The 21,853-nt window shown below is 39.6% G+C and overlaps 1 non-coding gene across 1 annotated transcript; it reads left to right on the forward strand.

Moving 5' to 3' along the window:
* Window positions 1-207: 207 nt before the first annotated feature.
* On the forward strand, window positions 208-286 carry LOC122660617. The gene has a single exon (XR_006332728.1). It is a non-coding gene; the product is annotated as a small nucleolar RNA snoR117 (small nucleolar RNA).
* The last annotated feature ends 21,567 nt before the right edge of the window (window positions 287-21,853 follow it).

Here is a 21,853-nt window from a genome sequence, read left to right on the forward strand (position 1 = left end):
CGAGTTGCACTGGTAAGTCTCGTTCTAATCAGGGTCACTTCTTTCCCTTTCGATCTATCAAGTTCGTGTTGATCGATATTTAGGGTTTTGCCTTCTCTGTTTCTTCGCATTCCTCAGAGTAAAAGGATGATCTATTTTGTTTGATTTTAGTGCTTTTTTCACTAACCAAATCAATGGGCGGATCTGCAGAAAACACAATCCTACAATGGCCAGTGATGGATAAAAATTTCCCATACCATATGAGTTATTTCTTTGATGTGATTTCTATTATTTTGCTTCTAAGCTCATTACCTAGTGTTACTTCCAGATATACAACTCTGTTTCTATTTTTATTTCATTGTTAGAAAAATCATTTAATAGGTTATATTGTGCAGTGAGATATTCACCTAAAAAAAAAAAAAACAACAATGAGAGTAGAACACCTAATGCAGAGCCAGTCGATCTTATCAACACAACCCGTAAAATCCCATTAGCCCCTTGTAAACCTCTAACGAAATAAGTTGCAACAGTAAATCCCATTAACCCCAACAGTAAAGCTCAACGGAATCAGATTTATCCACCAAGATGCATTTTTTACTCTTGATTTTCAGCACTTTATTTAGAATTAATTTCAACTATAGGAAAAGAAAGAAACAAGAATAGTTAAGCACAAATCATCAATTGTACACATATATGCATTAACTTATATAAGGTATTATATCATATCTCCCACATCAGAATGATTACCATTTTTTTGGCTTGCTCTGCTCATGTAAAAAATGATTGGATCTGGTTTTCTAGTCATTACTACCATGCAAGCTTTAGGATTCATGGGTTTGGAGTAAACACTAAAAAAGAGAAGAAGGCAACAAGAAGAAAACAATTAGTATACCCTTTGTGTTCCTATTTCTTTACATTAGAATTATCTAGACATTCCCTGGAAATAAAACATTGTGTAGTTGTATGCGTATGTCTATGAATTGCAGTCGGTCATTGCCAGTATAGACTTCCTTATAATTTTTTATGTAGTTACTCTTGTTGCAAATGTCTATAAATTACAGTCGGTCATTGCCAGTATTGACTTCCTGAATTTGAAAGTATCCATCTTTTACAAGGTCAAATATGTCCAACCCAGTGATTTCACCGATTGATAATCGTGCTGAAGATGTGTATGTCGAGGACATACCTCGGATTGGCATGACGTTTAGATCGGAAAATGATGCATATGAGTTTTATAACCAGTATGGTAGAAAGATTGGTTTTAGTATTAGGAGAGATCATGCACATAAGAGCAAGAAAGATCCAACAATCATTATATAGAGGAGATTTGTATATAATAAACACGGACATTGTAAAATGGACAAGAGAGATATACTCACAAAGGAACCTCGTGCAAAAACTAGAACCGATTGCCTTGCAAGATTGTGTATATCTAAGTTGAAAGATGGTCAATATGATTGTAAAGATTTTTTTGATGACCACAATCATGAATTGCATACACTAGCTACTAGCTACTACTCATTTGATGCAGTCTCAGTGCCAAATCTTAAATGTAGATGCTTATAGAATAGATTTGGCTGATGATTCCGGTATCAGGCCCAATGCTACTTTTGATTTAATGGGCATGCAAGTAGGTGGTAGCGAACACCTAGGTTACATCAGGGTAGATCTTAATAATTACCTTCGAACCAAACGTCAGTGTCATCTAGCCTTCGGTGAAGCCGGGAGTTTGCTAACATATTTTGAAATAATGGGAGACCTCAATTTTGGATCGGTGGTTAGTTTATGCATGTTTGGAATAATGGGAGATACACCTCCACCTATGACTTTGGGGGAAAGGTGGAACCATGCAAAGGCAGCCATGACTTTTGGGGAAAGGATTAACCATGCTAGGGTGGCCAAAAGTAGTGAGTTAGAGAATCACTTTGCACCACCCCGGTACAATTTTGTTCCCCAACCCAACTATGGGCCTTCAAAAAATTTTAATTGGTCACATCCCCATACTATCCGTGTTGTGGAAGGATGCCCTAATCTTTATAGGGGTAGCTATGGTGATGAGAATTTGAGTCCTCTATTTCAGCACAATTCTTTTTGCAATTACAATCAGGGGTGGAGTGATCATCCCAATTTCTCATGGGATCACTGGAATAATCAAGATGGATCACCCAATTTCCAATATCATGGTCAGTTTGGTCCTCTAATGCCCAACCCTCCATTGAATCTAAATGAGCTGCCTCCCCTTGCACCATATCAACAACCCCCTGAGTTTCAAAAAATGGGTGAGGAGGCCGGAATGAGTGAGTTTACGAAGAATGTTGCCCTTTTCATAGAAAGTAGTAATAACATGGAGAAGCAATTCTCTCAATGATCACCATAATGCAGGAGGAAACGGGTAAATTACCTAATCAGCCTGAACCTAATCTGTGTTATCAGATTCCAGTTCAGAATGAACCGCCCCACCCCCAGTTTAATGATGTTGAAAGTCCACCACCCCAGTTTGACGTTAATGAGAGTCACCCCCAACAATATGATTTTCAAGATGATTTATTTGTTGAGATTGAAGTTCCTGAAGACGTTAGTGAAGCGAAGTTTAATGAGCGACCTAGGGAAGTCCAACTTTTGCCTAAAATTTTTGATCTTAGTGAGCCTAGTGTTTTTACTGATTTAGAATCAGATTTTCATGATAGCATAGAAACCCAGGAAATTTGATCTCCCTCTCTTTCTTTGGAAAACCCAGATGATTGTCATACTGAGGATTGTTTTGTCTCACATGTTGATTTGTTCAAACCTCCTAGGTTTGATGATTTTATTGAGGAGGACAATATTAGTTATGATGCTCTTCAAGCATATTATTGTGATCCCTATTTGGCTAACCAAATTATGCAAAGGGCGGATAGTTTTATTGCTAGGATTGATTTGAGTAAACCTTTCATTTTTTATGATTATCTTGGTGAGGTTACTGCTATTCATGATCCTTTTGATGCTTACTGCGATCCATTCTTGGTTGGTTTTTGCGATAATGACATGCATTTTGCATTGATCATGGGACGGAATGGGAGGATTTGTCTACATAAACTATTTTTCACTGCTTTCATTTTCCACTGTCCCATGTGGACAGATTTTCCTGTTGGGTATTTATCATTTGTGCTTAACTTCTATATTATTTCTCGCTTTACTAAAATTCATGGCCGAGTATTTTTTGGTTTTGAAGCTCTTTTTACATTTACCAGCCATGGATTGAGATTTCTAGTGATGCCCCAAGTACCTTTTGTAGAGCTCATGACTCTTCATGATCCTCTTTGTTGATTATATCTGGTAAGCCCCCTCATCTCCTCCCTTGTCCTTATTCTTTATTTTCTACATGCATTGAGGACACTGCATGAATTAAGTGTGTGGGGGGGGGTGTGTGAACTTAATTGGTGAATTTTGATTGTGACGGTAGTTTTGGTTTTGTGCATATGTTTCTTTGATTGTGAAGCAGGAGAAAGAGGGAATTAGGTGCCCTAGCATGCGAAATAATAAAAAAATCCCTTTTCAAGGACTGTAATTAGTGCGTATCTAGTGATGGGGATTGAGTTAGAAAATATGAGCACTATTTCGTTTGATGGTTAGATTCGTCTGTGTGTTTTATGGACCCTTTGATCTTTTGGCTAGTAGCTGAGACCAATTTGTTTGTGGCAAGGCATGGAAGTAAATGAAAAAAAAATAAAAAAGAAGAGAAGAAATGAAAGTGGAATTCCTTGGAACTAGACAGGATACTGGTGCCTCAAGAAGCAGGGTGACTAGTTCGAAATTCCTTGGAAAGAAACTCAAAAAAAAAAAAAAAAAAAAAAAAACTCTTGCATCAATGTCTCAATGTCTTTATAGATATATGCAAAAAGTGAAGCTATCAAGTACTTGGGTGTCTGGTGTATGGTTCACCATGTCATTTAGGGAACAGTAATGGAGTAGAAATAGAGTTTACTGTAGAGAAAGAAAAGCTATTGCCTTAATGTCTGAAAAGAAAGTATGGTCAAAAAATGCTCAAAGCCTGAGTCTTCGGTTCCATCGATGCTATGAGTGGTTTACCTGAAGGTGAGCAGTGTTCAGAAGATATGAGGAGATCCCTTAATCTTGATATATGCTTGTTGCTTGAATTGATGTGGGGTAATAAAATTCAAGTATGGGGAAATCTTTGGCTCCTTGATCTTTAGTTGAGCACTTTTAGGGATTGTGTGCAGTATCCTACTTATGCCATGATTAAAATTTGCAGCATTGTTTTTGACTTATTGAATTTTGGGTGTACATTCACTGCAAACACCCATGAGTCAAACCTCGTCCATTAGGGGTAATCTAGGGGTTCAAAGGCTTGTTGCACATGCTAAGTGCAACTGTGATTCCTACGAAAGTGAGTTAGGACTTCTGCATTTTAGATTAGTTATTGTTTTGTTTACTTGAGGACAAGCAAAGTTCAAGTGTCGGGGAATCTGATGAGCACATTTAACTATGAAATCTTAGGGTATAAAGCATGCATTTTACCACATTAAACAGAGTTACTCGGGTGCTTTCCTGTTCTTTTCAAGTTTTTGGTCATTTTATGCTATTCTGGGCTATCGGGAGCTACATGTCCTAATCTACACGTAAAGTCACTATATTTCTTTCCATGGCTGTAAAGGGGACTGAATTTTGATAAAGATGGGCATGACGGAATTCAATTATGCATCCGTTTAGGCCACCATGCAAGCGATTATTCTTTTCAAGGTAGGAAAGAACAATGGGCCAGAAATGAGCCGAAATACAATCCCGGGCCAGTCTGAATTTTTGGAGAGTTATATTTGGCATCAAGGAAGACAATTATGATCAACAGTTGAGATCCTCTCAAGCATTTACCCTCTTTTTGCATTTTTCACTATTGGAGGAGAGAGAAAAGCCACATGGGACCTACACCTGTGCACATGTGACCAAGGGTAGGATGGGAATAATTCTCACTGAAGCAGCCAAGGACAAAGGAGGAATTTCATATTCAAATTAGAAGTTTGACTAGAAAGCGGGTTGCAAGCAAGGATCGGCCAAGATGGGATTTGCACAAGAAAGAAAGGAGAAATAGTAGGAGAGATAGGAAAGGAAGAAAAAAAAATAATAATAAAAAAAAAAGATACTCTCTCCAACTCGTGTTTCTCTCTCCCTCTTTCCTAACTTCTTCTTCTTCTCTCTCTCCCCTATTTTATCTCCCTTTCCATGCTCTCTCCCATCCACTTTCCATTTTCACTTTTCTTTTTTTTATTTTTTTATTTTGTTTTTCCTTATCCCATCTCATTCCATGGTTCCCATTTTTCCTCTAACTCCCCACCATAGTTTCTCTCTCCCATATTTCTTAAAACCCCTCCTCTCTCTCCTAAAATCTCTCCTCTCGCACATGCTCCACGATATTTTAAGGACATCATGGGGATTTAATTAATTCCTTAAATGGAATCCTAGTCATCACTCTCTCTCTCCTCCAAATTTCCAAGGGCATTTTAGGAATTTATCTATGGATGGATTTGTGGAGAAGATTCTCTCATCCTTGGAAGGTTGAAAAGTCAGAAATTGGAGATGCCTTAATCACATTACTTGGAGAAGACTCCTGCAAAGAAAATAAAGCACAAGAATTAAATTGAAAAGTCTACTTTTTGGAAAATAGCAAGTTTATTGGACTAAGCTTTGTACACCTCTTACTTTTTTTTTTTTTTTCCTTGGGATTCAAGCAAATTGTAAAGGAAAGAGAGATGAGAGAATATTATTTTGGGAGGACTCTCTCCACCCTCCACGATTTTTAGAAGGAGAGAGCTTCCCAAAACCGTGGTGCTCCCTCCCTCTTCTCTCTTCTTCTCTCCTTCTCCTATGATTACCCAAGGGTTGGGGGTTGTAAAGTGTTCAAGTTCTAGTTCAATTCTCAATGAAATTTCTTCTTCTTCTTCTTTTAATTTTTGACTTTTAGCTTCTAATTTGATTTTATGAGTTTGATTTACATGGTTGTAATAATTTCATGCAAGTTTTAATTCAATTATTGTCTTCCATATGGTTTTAATCTCTTAATCTCTAGTTCTAGTTTAAGCTTTCTAGTCTAGGTTTCTAATTCTTGTGAGAAGACTTAGAGATTTGGAAGAGGAAGACATGCAAGGTTCATTCAAGTTTTTCAAGCTTCATCAACTACATCCATCCAATGCCTAATCAATTCATACAATTACAAGTTTGGTAGAAGGGAGTATTGGTTCAAAGTTCTTATTTTATTTTTCTTTCTCTTATTCTTAGTCTCTTATTTCTTCCATTATTTTGATTTTATTCTTACTCTCATCCCCTCTATTCCCTCCATTCTATTAGGATTTTTAATTTTCCACTCTTTTTCATTCTCATTCTCTACCTCTCTAATTCTTCCATACTTTTGGAATTTTATTTTTTTTATTTACTATCATCATCATGCATTATGTTGAGTTCTTAATTTAATTATTTTTGTTTTATTTTTCAGATTTGGTAGGAGCATTCAAGTGTGGTAGAGAAAGTCAATCAACTTCAGTCCGGTTCAAGCCTCATTCGTTAGTTCTATTTCTTTGATTTTTTGCTTTTGATTGTGTGGTTGTGGTAATTTAATTCCTCCAATTTCGTCAATCCGCGTTAGATACATAGTAGGTTAGATGGATATGTGTGAGGACGTAGATGCTTGTGAGTTAGGATTCGTTAGTTTAATTATCGTTAGTTTAATCCAACACTTTAATTAATTTGGTTCACTTTGCGTTGCTTTTAAGTAAGTAAAATAGAGTGGCATACATCTCCTTATGTTCGACCCATAGCTATGATTGACTTGTACGCTTGCGAAATTATTTAAACTCAAACAATATGTTGCAAGCCTGGAATTCTATCACCTACATTTGTCTGTGGGTTGTCACTGGGTACAGTCATTATTATACTTGGTCATTGTACGGGATCACACCAAGAGAAGAAATTACAGCCACCTCCAGGATACTCTGTACAACATTGGTATAGCCTGTTCGGGTTGTTTGAAGATTGTGAAATTCTTACTGATGCTCTTCTATTACAAAAACACTTCATGTTCAAATACCTCAAGTAATCTTCATTGTTTTTATTTACACTGGATGTTGACATTGTTTATCTACAAATTAAACAAGATAAACATCAATACTTAAGGAAAACAATTTTAGAATCTTAGCGGCACTAAAGGTGGTGGCAAAACCTGTAAGAACAATTGAAATCAAGGTCAAACTTTATCAATCACAAACAAACCCAATGCGGTTAATTTTTTTTTATTGGGTAGGGGAGGTGGGGGAAGGTAACTTTTCTAAGACATCACACATCCTTAATTTTAGCTGTGAGACCTTAAAACCCTGGTTAGTATCAAGTCCAAACTCCTACATGAGCTACAATAGGTGAAAACTAATACTTGGAATGCATTCTAAGTCAATCTCGCATTCCTTGATGATAAATGTAGTTGTTTTAATTGCCCACGAATGTAAAATCGACTGAAATGCATTCCAAGAATGCATAATAAACACAACCTTAGTATAATGGCCATCAAATCTATAATTATAAACTAATATCTAAAAAGAACATTTTTTTTTTATGTTTTATGAGTACACTTGGTCCTTGTAGGGATGGCAACAGGTACAAAATTACCCAGCTTAGTAAGTGACCCTACTTTAAATACAGATTTCATACAATTCAACCCAACTCAGCCTTATCCCTACTTCAAAAACAGATTTCGTACACCAACAACAAAATGGGAGGGATAAACAATTCTTTAAATTCCTCATTACAAAGCCACATGGTCCAATCAGTTCAAGTAACTACCATTAGTTCATTACTTGTTATTCCGATCTGCCCCTAAATTGAAGAAAATAGAAACCAACAAGTGTAATACATTTGAACTGAAATAAGCACCAACAATTGTGTCGAACAAGTGAGATATGATTTTAGTATGTTACTGTCAACACATAAACAATCACAGAATGAAGACCAATCAGCATTTCAACCAAGAAATATTATACAATAAGTGCAAGCATGAAAATAAAGCAGACACAATCTGGTTTTTCATAAATCTGGAAAATCCAAAATTAATTACTCCCAAAAACTCCCAAATGGAAAATACATAAGATACATTGCAAGTAAAAATTATCCAAAGCCATAAACGCAAAAGCCCTAAACGGTAAACCTATGAACACAAACAAATCTCAATGGTTGTAGAACTCTGTTGCAGTAGGGAAAATGAACAGACCATTTCTGTTAGACCTGCACCTGAGATCCCAATATTATATTATTATTCTCCTGCCACGTAGATGGAGCTGAATTCTATGTCGGTGAGCTGTTTGCTTTGGTCGTCAAACCGACCCACAAGATCATTGACCAATTCACAGGTTTGATTGTCGAGGACCGATTCCTCAACTGAGATTGGGGAAAGTTTGTTGACAATGACTTCATGGACTACCCTCCTAGTACTAGTCTCGAGAGCGAAGAGTTCTGAAAGGAGCACTTGGTGTCCTGTCACATCGACACTTTGTGTCTTAACAATGTAAGTGTCGAAGTTAGAAAACTCTTTGGGATTCTGGAAGACACGCCATGACGGTCGAGGAAAACACATTTTGGGTATGCTTCTAACCCTAAACCTCTCTTACACACTTTCCCTTGAAGTCTTTGAAGTGCGGGTCCAAGTCTGGAGCTTGTTTGAGGTTTAAAAAGGCCTTACATCAAGGCTAGATTCTCCCTTATGAGAATCCGACCAAGGATCCACCCTTGTTGTATTTACTCTTTATAGGGTTTTGATTGATGGGACCCACTTACCTCGTGATCCATGCAAGTATGAGAGGTCCCCATGCATTGTGGATGCCATCTACAGCCTACCCTTCTTGGTTGAATCGTGTGGGTAGGCCCACAAGGCCCAACTTAAGTCAAAAATGGGTTTTTGGGTCTTGACTTAGGAATAATGGGTTTTGGGTATTAGGGGCTAAGGCCAAACAGGCCCTAGGGCTTTCACTTACTATAAATAGAATAGTAAGGCCATTCATTGGCCATTACTCATCAACCTAAACAAATCATTGGAGAGGAGGAGAGAAAGAGGGAAAGGAGGAAAAGGAGGAGAAGAAGGTGGAGGCTGTTGGGTTGGGGCTCATCCCTGGGTGATTCTTCAGTGGTTCGGGTAGGTCTTCACTCCCCTCTTTCCCTTCTTTGGTTTTGAGTTTTGGGCAATGTTTTTGGGTGGCTTGAACCTAGGGTTTTATGTGAAACTCAGGTGGATGGTGGAGCTCTTGATGGTGAACCCATTATGAGCCTCTATTCCTCCCCTAGTAGACCTTAGGATCCCCGTTGAATTAGTGTATGAAGCCTAAGGCTCCATCCTCTTAAAAACTTAGGTCTAGGTCTTATGGAAGGGTCAGTCTATGAAACCCTTCGCACCGTTGTTTGAATGAGGTCTATGTGACCCCTGAAGGTCTTAGAACACTCTCCATTAACTATTGAGACCTTAAGAAACATCAGGAAGAAATCTGGAGGTGAATACATTTAGAATTCGGGCTTAAAAATAGGGTGGATTCTCACTGTATTCCCTCCCAGGAGATTCCCCCTGAGAATTCGATATAGATAGAATCCTACTTAAAAATATGCTTTGGGTGGATTCTCACCTAGATTCTCTCCCAAGAGGTTTATCCACCCAAGAATCCACCCCTGCTGTCAAGGCATAATCATAGGGGCAGCCTAGGAAGGACCTCTTGGGGCTTTCCCTTATTGTTCTTAACGTTTGTTCTCACCTTCATAGGCTTCTACATAACCACAAGACGACGTATTTTAACGACATTCGGCGGTGAACCTTATAATCGAATCGCGAACTAATTGTGAATGGGGTTGGGATTTCACTTGATATTGGGAATGTTTTCATCCTGTATATGATTTGAATGCCAATTATCATGCATCTCTCATTATGATTTCGAACATGTTAGTGATGTGGAATGTATGGATGTGGTGTATGTTAGAAATGCTTGGTTTGGGATACGGTGTCAGGTATGTCGGCATCGGATCCCCCTGATATGTTATCTCTTGCCTATCATTTGCCCTGTTGTGCTAGTACCCGGGTATTAGATGGTATGGGTCATCAATGTGCTCGGGATACCTCTCGATGCGATAGCCTCATATAGTATTATTGCAGTTAGGGTTTTGATCCCCTTAATACGACCTTTACCAACAGAGATTTAGGTGTTGGGTACGAGGCTCCCAGTGTGCCTGAGGAGTGATTCGAGGCCAAATTAGAGATGACCATTGGTTATTAGGGTTTGCCTCCGGGTGGCGAGTGGCTTCTACCGGCGTGAGCCCAATTGTAGCAATTGAGGTTGCATTTTGGTAATAAGATAAGTGATCTGCGATGTTACCCGAGTTAATACTATAGCAAGAACCTAGTGACTTAAACATGAATGCTAGGTGGTTAATTGGTTAATAATTTCATGCATCATGGACTATATGTTATTGTTTGTGTGTTCCCCATCCCTTTGCTGGGCTCAGTGGAGCTTACCCCCTTTGTGTACACCTTTTTAGATATGGCTGCAGATGATGGATTTGTGGCGAACCTGGAGGTTCACTCATCTAATTATGATTTTATTGGCGTGGAGGACCCAGAGCCAGTGATAGAGGAACACGGCGACGGGTGTCAATGTGATGATTGTGCCTATGGGGCATATTGATTCAGAGACTTTACTTTTGATTCTTTTGAGTTTATACCATTCATTGTATAAGCTGGTTTTGATAGTTATGTAATGGTCATTTGGTTAAACACCTATCACTAGACAGATGAACATTATGTAACTATTACTTAAACACTTCTAAAACTCTATTTTATCTTTGGAAATGTTATATTCCTTTGTTTCCGTTTCCTAGTATTATCGTGATGATTATATTAGCTTTTGACTGTGCTTCATAACATTGCATTCGAGATCCTGGCAGTGTGGGATGACATGTGTCATCCTAGTCATACCCCATTCATTGTATTTTACCCCTTTTTGGGATAGGGCGTGACAACATGGTATCAGAGCATGATGCTCTGTACCTGAATCACAGTCTAGCGAAACATCTGATTTACTCTACACAACTAGGTTCGAAACTAAAAGAAACTTATAGGACAATAAATTACATGTGACATAGGTAGAAGATTGGCTACTTGTGAAAGCCGACAACAACATCAAATAATAAGAGAACAGACACAAGTATGAGAGAAGCAAGTTCTATTAATATGGTTCAGCTGTTACAGGCCCTCCCTCGGAGGCAATTACAATTTTCAAAAGCTCCCAAAATTACAGCTGAAGGCTACAAAAGTCCTTACATACGGAGGAACTATAATAAAACTACTTAGCTAAACCTAATAAAAGTGTAGAAATTAAACTAAGTTATAGACTAATGTTGTGGAGTCTGGCCCTCCATCGTGTCATCACCTCCTTCATACCCTCCATAATCACTCTCATAATCCTCGGACCCTTTATCGTATATGAAGGCATTCAAGTCATGAACCTCCTTCTCGATCCGCTCCATACGCTTGTCGATCTGCTCATGTTGGTGCTCAACTGACCTATGGCTTGGAGAATCTGGTCCATGTCAACTCCCCAAGAAGGAGTAGTAGATGAGGAGGTCCCGTGCCCCGACACATAAGGTTTAGGTGCATAACCCTCCTCTTGGGGAATTGGTTCCCCACCACTGTAAGTGTTGGCCTTGGCGTGCATCCTCACAACTACATTGTGATCGAAGGGCGCTTTCTCTGCCTCATCCCTATCTTCTCGCTAAAATCAACACTGAACCGCTCGAAGGTTGTAGTGAGAAGTCTTCTGTAGGGCTAGGTCAGCTTCCTCTTGGGATGCTCCGCCGTGAAAGCCATGTTACAGAGGATGGTGTAGGGAGGGCTGAGGGGCATCCCCTTGTACACATGGTATGTTATGTAGCTAACGTAGACGGAAGGTTCAGTGGGGTGCCCTCCCTTGGGAAGGACATTATGCTGCACTATCTGACCAATCACCCTCTAGGACTTGCCAAACAATGTCTCTGTCACATTCACTCCATGTTTCTGGTTGGTTAGAGTGAGGAATAACTCTTGGTTTGCTTCCAGTGTCATGAAGTCACGAGGTTCCTTCCTGGGAGTACGTCCTCACCCCAGCAGCTGATACATTAATTATGCCCACTAGTTGCTCAATATTGAAGGAAATCTCTACCCCCTTCACATACGAAACAATCCTAAAGTTGGGAGAACTCGAGAGCTCCATCTTCAAGTTGGCATAGAAGTGGCAAATGAGGTTTGGGTAAGAAGACACGAGGGGCGTGAGAATATTGCTCCACCCCATAGCCTCGAACCTTTGTCGAATTTTGTACGCCTTGAGGTCATCCACGATTATGCTCCACCCCACTGCAATCTTCTTTTGGCGGAAGTAGTTTTGGTAATGGTTCTGTTCCTCCACGGTTAGGAACCACTTGGGATCATTTTAGATCTGTAGACCTTTCCTGGCAAGAGTCTTACGTGTCATTGGAGCCATTGTTTAAGTCCAACCTACAACCAATAACAAGAGAGGTAAACATGAACAATGAGAATCAATTTGAGCAATGTGTTTGAGTACCAACCTAGGGGAAATAGAATAACAAACCCAATCGCCTAAATATTATGTGCTTTCACAAAATACAGCAAATTGGGAGTTTAATCCTTAAGCTACATTGGGATAAAAACCTAGGAAAATTTGTTTGAAATGAATACAATCATCCTAAGCCTACTTTATACATAGAACATGGTGTACTGTCATAACAAGAAAGAAGGGCATAAAAGAATGAATAAATAGAACTAGCATGTTCAAATACTAAAACATTAGTGGAGCATATAAATAAAACTAACACCCCTAGTGCAATCCTAAGTCCCTTGCAAAAAAAAGAAAAGAAGAAAATCTAAGGGTGAAATCCTCGAATCATAAGTAGAAAACACTTAAGAAGTTAAGGAGAATAAGGTTGGTTAGGTGATGGTCAAATGTCACCACTTATCTGAACTATAATACTATGTGTAAGTACCGTGGTCCTCTGCAATGAGGTTACCACAGCCTAATTGGCGACAGACTATTGGATCTGATAAAGTGGGGTATCATTTTGACACATCATCATGGGGGAGGGATCATGCTTCATAAAATATTAAAACAATGAGGAGTCACCACCTAGGTTTAGGGCCTAGGACCCACAAGGTGTAGCCCTATCCGTTATGAATGGAAACGGGCTACAGAACTCCATATGGTCTGGTCAAAGATTCGGGTAAGGGGTCAGGTTACAAGCATAGGAAGGTGTTAGGCACCCATCTTGCCCAGTAAGAGCCGGTCTTTTTACTATAGATGCTAAAAGGGGCGAATATTCTCTCTTTATGGAATTATATAATGTACATTATACATACATTTACAGTATTTACACTAAACGATAAGTCACAAAAAACTACATTGTAAATGATGGAAATGTAATAAATGTACCTCTATGTGAGTGTACCTTGGATCTCGGTGATTCCCTAGCTCAGGGGAGACAGACAAATGGGCCAACACGGGCTTTTCTGAACAATGTAATGGCCCTCTTTTAATATTCTTCTGCTATCTGTATGTGGACAGAATAACGGCTAGGAAGGGGATTTTTGCTATCCATACACTAACGGGATAGCGAAATAGAGAGGTGGAAACCGCTCTTTCACTCGAATGGTAATCGAAGGATCTACCCATGCATTCGGATTCTTGCTCCAACGGGCACTCAAGAGGGGGAGAAATGAGGGAGAAGAGGCTAAAAAATGAGCTGGGAGGGTCTCTTTGCCCAAAAATCCATGCTTTGGAGGGAGGGGGACCCTCTTATTTATAGGGGAGGGGGACCCCACCATGGGCCAGGTGGGGACCACCACGGCGCCATGGCTAATGTCATTCGGCCGACGTTAGAAAATGCCTCAGTGGCGTGATTTCCTATTTGGTTGTCGTGGGGGCCTCCACAGTGCTGTGGGGAACTGTCACAGTGCCGTGGTCAGTGATATTTCTCTCTTTTCCACTTTCTTGGGCCAAAATGGGCTCTTTTGGGTGTTGGGGGTGTGTTTGGGCCCATGGGCCCTGTCTTTTTAGGTCCTGGGAAGGGAAGAAAGTGCGGCGTCCATCGTCCATATCCTGTCATCATCATCACCAAGGGGGTGACAAAATTCAGTGTCTGTAATTTGCCCCTCTTTGGCCGAGGCCTATGCCAACAGCCGAAGGGTATAGACAAAAGACCAACTAATTTTGTTACCAAGAGCATGTACTACTGACGCTTTGCTTAAAGGCGGCAGAGTTGCAAAAACAAATGGTTAATCATAATGAAATCCTTCGATAAACTTCAAAAGGAACACTCGGAAAAAACTGAATCTTGGTAGTAAGAAAATTTATACAGATCTTGGTTAAGAGCAAGAGGACTCACCTGATCTTGATTGAGAGCAAGAGGACTTAACTAATCTTGATTGAGAGCAAGAGGACTTGACTGATCTTGATTGAGAGCAAGAGGACTTGACTGATCTTGGTTGGGAGCAAGAGGACTAGACTGATCTTGGTTGGGAGCAAGAGGACTCCACTAATCTTGATTGAGAGCAAGAGGACTTGCCTGATCTTGGTTGGGAGCAAGAGGACTTGATTGATCTTGATTGAGAGTAAGAGGACTTGACTGATCTTGATTGAGAGCAAGAGGACTTGACTGATCTTGGTTGGGAACAAGATGACTCAACTAATCTTGATTGAGAGCAAGAGGACTTGACTGATCTTGATTGAGAGCAAGAGGACTTGACTGATCTTGGTTGGGAGCAAGAGGACTCGACTAATCTTGATTGAGAGCAAGAGGACTCAACTGATCTTGGCGCTAACATCTTGAACAAGAGTTAGTATGATTCATATATATCACCATGATAGATGATTGGAGTTTATGTATGAGGACTTTTCCTCAACATTTAGGGTTTTTCCCCTTTTCAGGGCCTTTCTTGAAAATATTTTTCTTTGTTCTGCAGGGTAAGACCCTCCTGATGCCAAAGAAGTATTGTGGCGCAGAGAAGGTGCTCGTATGGTATAGACATCTTCTGTCGATGATGGCACGTGGAAGGCCAGTCTTTGGTCAATCCAAGACAATGGTATGACGTACTTATAGCCGATCTGGCTGATCTATGGAACAACACACTTTAGTCATTCCGAGGGAAAGATATGGTTTCAGTGAGGGATGGGTCTCATCTGAAAGGCTTACTGGGGAATGAGCCATTCACGAGTTTTGACAAAATTACACGCAAGTGTAGAAGTGGTCAAGAGATCATGACGATCAGACCATACATGAGTCCGGTAGTGGCCGGATAAAATAATGATTTGGATGATAAATTATTCATGGGTTTAGATAAAAAAGGATCAATTCGTACATGAGTACAATGGAGACTGAAAGATTCATGGGATGATCAAACTACATGCGAGTATGGTGAGGATCAGGAAATTTAATGATTACTTTGTACGTGGGTACAAAGAGGATCAGGATGATGGGTCAATCTGTACACGAGTACAATAGAGACCGAAGATTCACAGGATGATTGAACTATACATGAGTATCACAAGGATTAGAAGATCTGCAAAGTCGTCAAACTATACGCGAATATAGTGGGATCAAAAGAATTAATGACTGATCAAGCTGTACACGAGTGTAAGTAAGATCAAAATTGCACGAGAGTGCAGGATTCATTAAAAGGTATGGTTGAACCATACCTGACTCTGGTATGACCGAAAGATCAAATCAACAGTGATCCATAAAACCAAGTGCATATGAATGCAGAAGTGATTAAGGACTTGGTCAAACTGTATATGGGGCCAAACGATTGGAGATCGAGTTGTACATGAATTCAACAGTGATCAGATAGTCCAATCGCACTTGAGTGCAAGAATGATTGAAGGTTTGGTCAAACCGTACGAGGGTCTGATGGGACTAAATGATCAAAGACCAGACTATGTATGAATTCAGCCATGATCAGACGAGTAGGTTGCACACGAGTACAACGGAAATGAAAATTCAGATGGTATATGATCAAGACATTGGTCAGGAAAATGCAATCCTATGCATGTGTAGCCATGATGAAAATGGAAAAGCAATCCAACATGTATACCATTAGATGCCAGGTAGTGCATGGGCACTATGATGATGAAAATCAGATAGTACATGAGTGCTGTCATAATCAGAGTACTGGAGTGCTTAAAGGAAAATGCAATCCTATGCACATGAATCTATGATGACAATGGAAAAGAAGTTTACCATTAAAACTTAGGTAGTTGCATTATGATCCAAAATGCAACAAAAAAACAATCTTATGCAAGTAATTTTTTTATATTTGTATATATTTTTTATTATTTTTTATTATTTTTTTGGCATGCAAAGGGAATTACAGTCCTAATGCAAATTATGTCATGCAGAAAGGAAAACACAATCCTATACAAGTAATCGATTCTATGCAAATGTTTATGACACAAATACAAGTAAGTGAAAAACCATCACATGCAACCATAAATACTTTTCAAATATTCTCCATTTTTGTGTCGTACAACACTTGTCCCTTACAAAAGCTTAGTGCACAACTATATGTTACAGCATCACCAAAAAAAACCTTGGTAGGATTCACTCAAACATTTTTTTTTTTTTTTTTTAAATCTTTACTTGTAAAATAAGTTTATTTTGAAAATCTATGGTTATTCACATTCTGACTCAGTTTATGCATAATTCCACATAGACATATTATTCACATCCCGTTACACACATAGGCTCGTCAAACATCGATTGGCCAACATCGAATGGATGTGGGGTGAATTTTTGACAAAGCGAGTCAAAAGGGGAAAATTGAGGGAATGTGTATGAACAAGATGGGTGGTTATGTCACTCTTCCCTTCCTTCATGGAGAATCATGGCATTTTACCAGACAGTATCATCCTTCTCTGATGGTACGGTCATTTCGCCTTTTAGGCTGAGACTCTTCATGATTGGGAGTCGATCCTTATGGACAACATGCTCCTTTAATTTCACATGCTTTTGCTTGGTGATTGTCTCATGGAAACAAATCTTTTTCTTCATGCTCTTTTATCCTTCTTATCTTGGATAGAGATTGACCCAGCAATAAGTTAATTTTTTTGGTCATCTTACTGGTGGAGAGGGTGAGTATAATGTTGCTGGCATTTAATCCCCTAATCATCTCTTCATAAGCCATAAATCTTCATGATCTTGGCAGACGTGCTTCTTTTTCTTTACACCATCAGATCGCATCAAAGAGAGAGGGATACCAGTGAAAAAGAGGAAAAGTAGAAATATGATAGATATGATGCAAGTGAGCAAAGTTGTACATGGACGAATGGGAAACTGTACATGTGGGAGGACTGAACTTGATTATTACTTCATCAAGTTGCCTACGTACCCCAAATAGGGATCAAGTCGAACGTAATTCAGGACAAAGATGCCTTAGCGTCAAAGCCTTGATAATTAAGTTCCATCATAGCCAGGTGAGCTCGAAGCTGTGGACGAGAGTCTCATCATCATTTGGCCTGGGAGGGCTTTACTAGGTTGTAATGGGGCTTAGGATTGGGTTCCAAAGGATGGTACAAACTCAAATGTGCCCCTACGGTCCAACCATGACTCGACACTTCTGCTTCCAAAATTCTACCAAGAGTCTGGTAACTGAACTTGTTGGGAAACTTCTTCTTTTTAGTAATGTAATCGAGAAGTTTGGCAATCCCTCTCGTATCTCAACTGAAGATTTTGGTAATTTCAACCTTGATAATTTTGACAATATTGTCTCCGAAGGAAAAGTGGCTATTTTTGCCCCATGGTCCAAGTGCTCAATGTCTTAAGCCAATGTATCCTCTCTTTTTTTTTTTTTTTTTTTGAACTCTCATCTCCTTTCACTCTTTTTCTTTTTGCTTTTGTCTCTTTTTTTTTTTGAACTCTTGTTTCTTTTTAGCTCTCATTCTTTTTTTTTTTCTTCTTTTTTGAACTCTCATTTTTTCTTTTTGAGATTGGCCCAATTTTGGTTGTAGAGACAGAGCTACCTTTTTTTTCTTTTTAAATCCTTTGGAAATGTATTGCCCTTGTAACATCTTACTTCACCGAGAAACCTCTTCCAATTAGACCCTAGAAACTAATGGGACATTTTGATGAGCAAGAGGATATATGGATAATGAGGTGTAGGTGGGCCAAAGTGAGTTTTTTTTTTTTTTAAAGGAAAATGCTAAGGCGCAACTGGGGGACTAACGGATGTTGTTGTCTCAGGGTTTATTTGAGATGACTAGCGATCAAAGGGGGGCCTCCCTTAACAGGCTTTATGAGATGAAATCTTCATCGAGGCTTCCGGCTTGTTGGAAGGGGATCAAATGTATGGAAAGCTCCAGATCTTTGACCATCAAGACTTTGACATTGGAAAAATGGGTAGTAGTTTTTTTTTTTTTTTAATTAGTCATGAGATCATCATAAACTGCTATTTGAATGGAAGTGAAAAGAAAAAGATTGGATGGATGGAAAAGAAACTTATTCATTGATAACTGTGGAACACAGTGGATGAGATTACAAAAAGAAACTTGACTGAATGAAAACCTAGAGACCTAAGGGATACAGACCCAATGATGTTTTCAGTGCGATCCTATCTACACAAGAGTGAAGTACTGTTACTGTTTTGTCACGGGATTGTGGAGTTTGTATCCTAAAAAAATGCCCCTTTTAACCAGAGCTGGGTATTGGATCCACTTTAAGTCGGCTAGCGAACCTGATACTCATCAAGTTAATGACCGTAGTTTAACGCCTTCGGGCTACAGTGATGTCCTCAATCAGTGTCTGCCTCCATTCCGTCGAAGAAATATAGAGAACTTTCTTCGACGATTCTACCACTTTGCAAGTTGGCAATGTAAAAGAAGTATTCCCTTTTAAAACTGGTGGTAGCATCAAAAGGATTTTCCCATAAACTTGGAGGAATCTGCTCTTTAGGGACTTCGTTAATCTCACACAAGTGATTCCTTATCTTCTCCCAATCATCCTTTCTGTATCCTCTATTAAAGAAATCCACCAAACTGAATATTATACCAAATGAAAGGTGCAGTGAGGCCGATGCATGATCAGATTCGCATTTGGTTCTTCTTGCGATTCCTGTATCTAATGAGGATTGTGGAGAGTATAGAGGACATTCCATTTTGCACAGCTGGATAATTGCTCGAGCCATTGAGTCTGTGTCTGAAACCAGAGAAGGAATGTCATTATGTTTGACCGAGGGGGAACAAATTCTGGATGCGATTTATCTTGGCTCATACAGGTCAACAAGTCTGGAACACGGAAGCTGAAAACTACCACATATATTTCGCAAAGGTACCAGAGCAAACAAAGGGCTTCAGTGGACAATTGGTAGAGGTCTCTTATCCCAAAAATATTGAAGAAAGGATAATCTGGATGGATAGAAAGTCCTTGGAGGTCGTCATTCCCAAGGTTGAGGAGATTAATTTCATAAAACAAATCCAGACAATCTTCACTTCTTGATTGTAAGACCCGGTACATGATCTGTTCTTGGAGATGGAAAGGTAAAAGGCCAATCCGAGATTGCAATCCTGCCAAAACCTCTTCTTCCTTGATCTCTTCATTGCCTTCATACCCATTCAGCTTGGTCATATCGATTGTTGAAGAAAAAGAAGATTCATGGACATCCTGGGTGAACATCATTGATGGGAACTTTCGACCTGCCACTACCTCTTCTGAAGGAACCAGCAAAGCTTGGATCAAGGAGGTGGGATTAAACCCTTCTAAATCTTCTTCGAGGGCATTGATTGTCTAATTAACAGACTGTTGTTTTACCCTTGGCTTAAGCTTTCCTGCTTCCAATAGGTCTTGGATAGCATGCCCGAGTGCAGTGCATTTATCAGTGGGGTGCCCCTCTTGGGTGTGATAGTCACAGTATTGAATAAGTCCCAGTTTCTTCAATTCAGCATATGCAAGAGACCTAGCCACACCCAAATTGGTGAACTCACGTTGTCTTGAATTTTCCATATTCACCTCCAAATTTTGGTTGTTATATTGCATTGTGTGGCTATACTGGCCATGTGCCTTTCTGAACAATTTATCTTCAATGCACTTCCCTACGGCCATTAGCTCTTCAAAAGTCTTGAGGTGTTGGTAGTAAAGCCAATCGTGATATTCTCCATACAGATTCTCCAGGATTATCTCCACCTGTTTAGCTTCAGTCGGACGATTCCACATCTTTACGGCCTTCTTTCTAAACCTCATAATGAAATGGGAGAATCCCTCAGTCGGGCCTTGCCTTAGTGTCTCCAATTCTCTCCGTGTGACTCCCACTTCAGTGTTATATGAGTACTGCTTTGTGAAGGCTTTCACCACCATTGACCAAGTCTGAGTCTGTACCTGATCCAATTGTGTCAACCATCATAAAGCAGGTCCCATAATTGAGTAGAGAAAAGTCTACCCCATTTGATTTTTCGTGAGGCCCCAAGATTTAGCCACCGTAGCAAAGATTTTGAGGTGAGCTTTAGGATCTCCTGAATCATCAAATTTATCCAATTTCCATTTGAAGTCTTCAAGTATCTTTCATTCAGGAAAGAACACTAAATCATCTTCAGGCTCCTTGCGAACTGTGTCCTTGACAGCAATTTCAAGCTTTTTAACTTTCTCCCTCATCATACGCTCCCTTTCAGTCTTAGATACTCCTGAGGTGTGTTGATTATGACATCTTCTTCTTCCATCACACTCCTGGTGGGTACCCTAGGCCCTGTCGGGACTACCCTGCGAGTCATAGGTTGGGCATGCTCCGGCTCCTTGAAAGTAGGTATTGTGCCCCCTGGGGACATATCTTGTACTATTTGCAAGATTTGCACCATAAGTTGCTTCATCTCTGCCATCTCAGCCTGTAATTGATTCATTTGCCGACCTAACTGTACTTCGGGTGGATCACTGCTTAATGAATCCATGGTGATTCTGTCCTGGAAAAACCTGATCGAACTCTGCCACACGATGTTGAGTGGAGAGAAGTTTTGAACACCTCTGGATTGGATCAGACCAATTCGGGTTAGCCTATTGTCATAGCGGGCTCACGTGGGTAACGAAAAGTCTTTTGATGTGAATTATGCTTTACATAAGTCAGAGAGAATTATTTCAAGTCACAAGGAATTTACTTGAGTATGCAAATTTTTTTTTGTATTTTTTTTTATTTGTATTTTTTTTTATTTGTATTTTTTTTTTTGTAAGAACAACTTATTATTTGTATGACTTTATACTTACTTACTTTTGTATATTACAATGGCTTATCTTTTCCCTAGAGGCACAAAGTTTTATTGATAACTGGTTCAAGTATATGGATACTGAAAAGGTAATTCAAACATCAAGCTGACATCACTTGTTTGCAACATGTATCTGATAGCAAAATCACTATTTCCTGAGTCAAGGCCTCTGGAGGTTTAAAATTCTTCAGCTTAAACTATTCTGGTTTTAGAGACACCAAAGAGGGGGATCTAAATTGGTGTGAGCCAACCTATGAATCCCACATAGTTGCACCCCTGGCATCTCTGATGACAGTCCCACTGGATTTCTTGAACATTCCTCTTATCCAAGTATTCTTTTTAATCTTGGATCTCGTGAAATTCCTGTGCCTCCCTTCTTGCTCGACAGTGCTTAGGCCGGGGTTGATTCCACCAGTCTTGACCACATTTGGGAATTTGCGGGAGACCCATAACAAAAATCTATTCCATTTTTCTGAGAATGATGTCGCACCTTTTTCCAGATTGCTCAACAAGTTCTGCAATCATCAAAGATATGCCCTTCCCTGGAGTTGTGGGGAGGTATTTTCCAGTTATGCAAAGGGGTATGC

The sequence above is a fragment of the Telopea speciosissima genome, chromosome 4 (genome assembly GCF_018873765.1).
Source record: "Telopea speciosissima isolate NSW1024214 ecotype Mountain lineage chromosome 4, Tspe_v1, whole genome shotgun sequence".
NCBI classification, from domain to species: Eukaryota; Viridiplantae; Streptophyta; class Magnoliopsida; order Proteales; family Proteaceae; genus Telopea; species Telopea speciosissima.